At 40.9% G+C, this 7,450-nt stretch overlaps 1 non-coding gene across 1 annotated transcript; it reads left to right on the top strand.

Moving 5' to 3' along the window:
- The first annotated feature begins 5,920 nt into the window (after window positions 1-5,920).
- On the top strand, window positions 5,921-5,993 carry TRNAC-ACA (transfer RNA cysteine (anticodon ACA)). The gene has a single exon. It is a non-coding gene; the product is annotated as a tRNA-Cys (tRNA).
- Window positions 5,994-7,450: the final 1,457 nt, after the last annotated feature.

Genomic DNA, 7,450 nt, shown 5'->3' with positions numbered 1-7,450 from the left:
TTAACAATCTATATGTGTGTCAGTTAGATGTTCTCAAATCTTTCACAATTGGGGAGAACCTCTCTTATTTAACAGCTATAACAAATAATCCTATCTCAATTTCTGAGGCTTCTTGGCAGACTCTATGTTCTCATCTACAGGTCTACACAACTCACACAAGATTTCTTGCGAGTTTTCATCTTTTTATTACTTCAGTCATTATTTTACATACATATGAAAGTGGATGAACTACTTCATAACACACACTAGAGAGGGACTGGAAATTGGCTGCTAGGTTTGAATTATTTTCCCATGTTCTGTGACCATTCCTTCTACTGTGAACAGTTTTCCCTTCCCCAGAGGACTGTCCAGGACAGTTGCATTTGGTTGAGTACAGTATGCTGAGGGATGCTGAGCTGAAGGGGGAAGTGAAGTCTGAAATGCAGCCCAGAGCTGAGAGCCTCAGCCCACGGCTACTCTCATCTGATCGAAAGGCATTTATTGTTAGTTACACACACATTGTTCAATTATTTACTCATGTCGGACTCTTTGTGACCCCCTGGCCTGCAGTGTGCAAAGCTTCCTTTTGAGCATTCTTTGGCATTGCCCTTTGGGGTTGGAGTGAAAACTGACCTTTTCCAGTCCTGCGGCCACTGCTGAGTTTTCCAAGTTGACAGCATATTGGATGCAGCACTTTCACAGCATCGTCTTTCAGGATTTGGAGTAGCTCAGCTGGAATTCTATCACCTCCACTAGCTTTGTTTGTAGTGATGCTTCTGAAGGCCAATTTGACTTCACATTCCAGGATGTTTGGCGGTAGGTGAGTGATCATACCATCATGGTTATCTGGGTCATGAAGATCTTTTTTTGTATAGTTCTTCAGTGTATTCTTGTCCCCTCTTCTTAGTATTTTCTGCTCCTGTTAGGTCCATACCATTTATGTCCTTTGTTGTGCCTATCCTTGCATGAAATGTTCCCTTGGTATCTCTAATTTTCTTAAAGAGATCTCTAATCTTTCACATTCTACTGTTTTCCTCTATTTCTTTGCATTGATCACTGAGGAAAGCTTTCTCATCTCACCTTGATATTTGGAACTCAGCGTTTGAATGGCTGTAACTTTCCTTTTCTCCTTTGCCTTTTGCACCTTTTCTTTTCTTAGCTATTTGTAAGCCCTCGTCACACAACTGTTTTGCCTTTTTGCATTTCTTTTTCTTGGGAATGATCTTGATCACTGCCTGCTGTACAATGTCACAAACCTTGGCACATAGTTCTTCAGTCACTCTGCCAATCAGATCTAATCCCTTGAATCTATTGGCTACTTCCACTGTATAATCATAAGGGATTTGATTTACGTCATACCTGAAACTGGAAAAGGAGTATGTCAAGGCTGTAAATTGTCACCCTGCTTATTTAACTTATATGCAGAGTACATCATGAGAAACACTGGGCTGGAAGAACCACAAGCTGGAATCAAGATTGCCGGGAGAAATATCAATAACCTCAGATATGCAGATGACCCCACCCTTATGGCAGAAAGTGAAGAACTAAAAAGTCTCTTGATGAAAGTGAAAGAGGAGAGTGAAAAAGTTGGCTTAAATCTCAACATTCATAAAACTATGATGATGGCATCTGGTCCCATCACTTCATGGAAAAAAGATGGGGAAACAGTGGAAACAGTGTCAGACTTTATTTGAGGGGGGCTCCAAAATCACTGCAGATGGTGACTGAAGCCATGAAATTAAAAGACGCTTACTCCTTGGAAGGAAAGTTATGACCAACCAAGATAGTATATTGAAAAGCAGAGATATTACTTTGCCAACAAAGGTCCGTCTAGTCAAGGCTATGGTTATTCCAGTGGTCATGTATGGATGTGAGAGTTGGACTATGAAGAAAGCTGAGCAGTGAAGAATTGATGCTTTTGAACTGTGGTGTTGGAGGAGACTCTTGAGAGTCCGTTAGTTTGTGGGGAGATCCAACCAGTCCATCCTAAAGGGGATCAGTCCTGGGTGTTCATTGGAAGGACTGATGTTAAAGCTGAAACTCCAGTACTTTGGCCACCTCATGTGAAGAGTTGACTCATTGGAAAAGACCCTAATGCTGGGAGGGATTAGGGGCAGGAGGAGAAGGGGATGACAGAGGATGAGATGGCTGGATGGCATCACTGACTTGATGGACGTGAGTTTGAGTGAACTCCGGGAGTTGGTGATGGACAGGGAGGCCTGGTGTGCTGTGATTCATGGGGTCACAAAGAGACGAACATGACTGAGCTACTGAAACGAACTGAACTGAATGGTTTGGTGGGTTTCCCTACTTCCTTCAAATTCTCCAAGCCAGGGTTCAACAGTATGTGAACCATGAACTTCCAGACGTTCAAGCTGGATTTAGAAAAGGCAGAGGATCCAGAGATCAAATTGCAAACATCCGATGGATCATCAAAAATCACAAGAGTTCCAAAAAAACATCTTCTGCTTTATTGGCTATGCCAAAGCCTTTGACTCCGTGGATTAAAACTAACTGTGGACAATTCTTAAAGAGATAGGCATACCAGACCACCTGACTTGCCTCCTGAGAAATCTTTATGCAGGTCAAGAAGAAACAGTACAGAGTACATCATGAGAAATGCTGGGCTGGATGAAGCACAAGCTGGAATCAAGATTACTGGCAGAAATGTCAATAACCTCAAATAATTAGATGATAACCACCCTTATGGCAGAAAGTGAAGAAGAACTAAAGAGTATCTTGATGAAAGTGAAAGAGGAGAGTGGAAAAGTTGGCTTAAAACTCAACATTCAGAAAACTAAGATAATGGCATCTGGTCCCATCACTTCATGAAAAATAGATGGGGAAACAATGGAAACAGTGACAGACTTTATTTTTTTGGGCTCCAAAATCACTGCAGATGGTGGCTTCAGCCATGAAATTAAAAGACACTGCTTCTTGGAAGAAAAGCTATGACAAACCTGGACAGCTTATTAAAAAGCAGAGACATTACTTTGCCAACAAAGGCCCATCAAGTCATATCTGTGGTTTTTCCAGTAGTCATATGGATGTGAAAGCAGGACTATAAAGAAAGCTGAGTGCTGAAGAATTGATTCTTTTGAACTATGATGTTGGAGAAGACTCTTGAGAGTCTCTTGGACTGCAAGGTGGTCCAACCAGTCCATCCAAAAGGAAATCAGTCCTGAATATTCGTTGGAAGGACTGATGCTGAATCTGAAACTCCAATACTTCAGCCACCTGATGAGAAGAGCTGACTCACTGGAAAAGACCCTGATGCTAAGAAAGATTGAAGGTGGGAGGAAAAGGGGATTACAGAGGATGAGATGGTTGGATGGCATCACCAACGTGATGGACATGAGTTTGAGTAAACTCCAGGAGTTGGTGATGGACAAGGAAGGCTGATGTGCTCAGTTCATGGGGTCGCAAAGAGTCAGACATGACTGAGTGACCGAACTGAGCTGAACTGAAGCTTCCCTTTCCTTCACTAAATCCCAGAGATTGCTCACATTCATGTCCATTGAGTCAGAGGTGTCATCCTACTATCTCATCCTCTGTCATCCCCTTCTCCTCCTGCCTTTAATCTTTACAGCATCAGGGTCTTTTCCAATGAGTTGGCTCATCACATCAGGTGGCATAAGTATGCACACGGATACACACCCATGGTGTAGCACCAGCTGTGGCTTGTCTGGTCCCCACAACCTTTTAAACTCCCCTCTCAATAAAAGTATTTCTTCCTTACCCTGTATACTTTCCTAGATTCAATTCTTCCTATCTCCTGCTGTCTTATTGCAGAGAATCTGGATTACAAATTCTACTCTTGTGATTTGTCTAGACATCTATCAATATCCACTGGTTTCAACTTTTTATTTAAGCTCACAGTAAAGTGTTTTTCTGAAATTAAGAGTTCTTTCTCTAATATATTTTCTGCTTTCCTGCAATTTTTAAATCACCTTTTTCTTTGGACTTTAACTTTCTGCTTTTTAGTTTTGTCCTTCTAAGTAAGAAACAATGTTAATATTTATGCCTCAACAAAAACAACAAAAAAGTCCTTTAGGACCATGGAATAGTGAAAGAAGTTGAGTTTCCATAGATATGGGGGTCAATCTATACAGCATTATTCAAACTTCTTGCTGGCATAGTCACTGACTGTTTAAAAACAAGGAGTAGACTTAAATGGTACCAGAAAACAATCAGATAACAATTAATTCAAAGAAAAGAAAAACATAGACAGTATAAAACAATATATTTTGTTTCCTTGGGTAGAGAATAACATTTTGCACATGAAGAAAATGAGAACAAAAACGAAAGACTGTTGACTGATATAGAGGAGCCTTGAAAGTGAAAGTCGCTCAGTCGTGTCCTACTCTTTGCGACCCATGGACTGTAGCACGCCAGGCCTCCCTGTCCCTCACCGACTCCAGGGGTTTACTTAAACTCACGTCTGCTGTGTCGGTGATGCCATCCAACCATCTCATCCTCTGTTGTCCCCTTCTCCTCCCACCTTCAATCTTTCCCAGCATCAGGGTCTTTTCCAATGAGTTGGCTCTTCCCATCACGTGGCCAAAGTATTGGAGTTTTAGAACATCAGTCCTTCTGAAAGGTTGTTGTTGAATCACAACGCTGGGATTCTTGGCCCCTGGAGGAGAAGAATTCAATCGGGTGCCAGAGATGAGGCTTGATCGCTCAGAGCTTTTGTGTAATAAAGTATTATTAAAGTATAAAGGACAGAGAAAAAGCTTCTGACATAGGCATCAGAAGGGGGCAGAAAGAGTGCCCCCCTGCTAGTCTTTAGCTGGATGTTATATAGTCATGAGCAGTCTTTTAATGAAAGAAAGGAATGTCTTAAAACTCAGAATGGCACCAGGCCCCTCTCCCATAAGATGCATTTTGGGATAATCTTGGCACCAAATTGTTTGTCTTGGGCCATAAAATGATTAACTTGAATCTTGAAGAAGGGCAGATCACCATACAAATAGTTTCATTTACATAGATTAGAGGTACAATATCTCAGTATAACATACTGGTTTATCAAGTACGTTCTGAGCCAAAAGGCAGAACTGACTTGAAGACAGAGTTTGGGGTAAATGTATAGTACATTAGCATAGCTTAAGATAAACATTTCCGTAAGAAAAAGTCATTGGTTATCTCTAGGTTTGAGAATAGTTAACTTCAAGTGAAACCAGGTGTCATGGCAACACAGCATTTTAAGAGAAACCTCCTTTTAAGTTTGTATAGAGAAGGAAAAAATATCTCTAGTTTGCTTCCTCCTGCCGCTTAAGAGAGATAAAAATGTCTGACACTTGCAGGCTATTTCCTCGTTTGGAGACGCCTGGCCTTCCTGCCTGTTACCCTCTCACTTTCAATGAATATTCAGGACTTGTTTCCTTTAGGATGGACTGGTTGGATCTCCTTGCAGTCCAAGGGAAGGACTCTCAAGAGTCTTCTCCAACACCACAGTTCAAAAGCATCAATTCTTCTGCACTGAGCTTTCTATACAGTCCAACTCTCACATCCATACACGACTATTGGAAAAACCATAGCTTTGACTAGACAGGCCTTTGTTGGCAAAGCAATGTCTCTGCTTTTTAGTAAGCTGTCTAGGTTGGTCATAGCTCTTCTTCCAAGGAGCAAGGGTCTTTTAATTTCATGCCTGCAGTCATCTGCAGTGATTTTGGGGCCCCCCAAAATAAAGTCTGTCACTTTTTCCATTGTTTCCCCATCTATTTTTCATGAAGTGATGGGACCGATGCCATGATCTTAGTTTTCTGAATGTTGAGTTTAAGCTAACTTTTCCACTCTCCTCTTTCACTTTCATCATGAGGCTCTTTAGTTCTTCACTTTCTGCCATAAGGGTGGTGTCATCTACATGTCTGAGGTTATTGATATTTCTGCCAGTAATCTTGATTCCAGCTTGTGCTTCATCCAGCCGGGCATTTGGCGTTCCCTGGTGGCTCAGATGGTAAAAGCATCTGCCTACAATGCAGGAGAGCCAGGTTCGATCCCTGGGTTGGGAAGATCCCCTTGGGAAGGAAATGGCAGCCCACTCCAGTATTCTTGCCTGGAAAATCCCATGGACAGAGGAGCCTGGCAGGCTGCAGTCTATGGGGTCGCAAAGAGTCTGACATGACTGAGTGACTTCACTTGACTCACTCTGTTAAATAAGCAGGGTATTAAAGTTAAATAAGTAGGGTGACAATATACAGCCTTATTGTACTCCTTTCCAGATTTGGAACCAGTCTCTTGTTTCATGTCCAGCTCTAACTGTTGCTTCTTGACCTGCATACAGATTTTTCAAGAGATAGATAAGGTGGTCTGGTATTCCCATCTCTTTAAGAATTTTCCACAGTTTGTTGTGATCCACAGAGTCAATGGCTTTGGCATAGTCAATAAAGCAGAAGTAGATATTTTTTGGAACTCTCTTGCTTTACAGTCCATGGACTTCTCCAGGCCAGAATCCTGGAGTGGGTAGCCTTTCCCTTCTCCACGGGATCTTCCCAACCCAGGGGCTGAACCCAGGTCTCCTGTATCACAGGCAGATTCTTTACCAGCTGAGTCACCAGGGAAGCTAGAGCAGCCTTGGGGGTGAGTCTAAAGATCAGTTCAGCCTGGTCTTGGTCCAAAGGAAATTTTTCTAGTATAGTTTAAGAAGTCATAGGCAAGACATTTGATATTTCAGAGCTGTTTAGGACCATCAGGAATACAATAACATGGTGAACAAATTATTCATTATTAATTTTATGAAACAGTATCAGAGAATTGGCTGAACATTTTCACTTTGCTTATCTCTGTGGTGAATAGTCATAAAATCTATCTTCTATCAGAAGTAAATACTTCAGGCTTTTACAACAGAATACATGATAATTTATTATGAAAGTACTTTGCAATTGAGCAGACATTGGTAGATGCTTTTCTTTTCCCTTGGAGTTGTGCCAAACCACATTTTGTGCCTAAATAGAGACTTTACATTTTCTTTAGGAAAGATTCCCGTATATACTTTACTAGTGAACATTCCCCTCCAAAAAAGAAAAATTCTATGAATTTGTATTAACCATTTCTATGTGGGTGATTTTCTCCAAAATAGTGAAGTAGAGATGTAGGTGGGGATATATTTAAATCCTGTTAAATTCTTTTAAATTTACAGTGACTTTAATAAATAAACAAAGCAGATTTGTTTTTTAATTGTTGTAAAACTGCATAGATAATTATGTTATCTAATAGTTTGACTAGCATGATGCTATTTTGGATGGCCACACGCCTTTTAGCAAAGAACTAGACTGAGGTGTTTAAAATAACATAAGCAACTAGGCATATGTCTTTACATCAAATGAAGATAGATGGAGACTCTGATAAAATGATTATCACCACCCAGCAAGAGCCAACAAGTCCAAAATAGTTCTCTCAATACTTAGAATATTTTAGGGTATTATTCTGGAAAATGCCCAACCCTAGCAAATCAATTTGTTCTCCTTCT

The sequence above is a fragment of the Capricornis sumatraensis genome, chromosome 11, assembly GCF_032405125.1.
Source record: "Capricornis sumatraensis isolate serow.1 chromosome 11, serow.2, whole genome shotgun sequence".
NCBI classification, from domain to species: Eukaryota; Metazoa; Chordata; class Mammalia; order Artiodactyla; family Bovidae; genus Capricornis; species Capricornis sumatraensis.
Note: the sequence above shows the minus strand (reverse complement) of the source record. Positions and strands in the feature narration are given on the sequence as shown.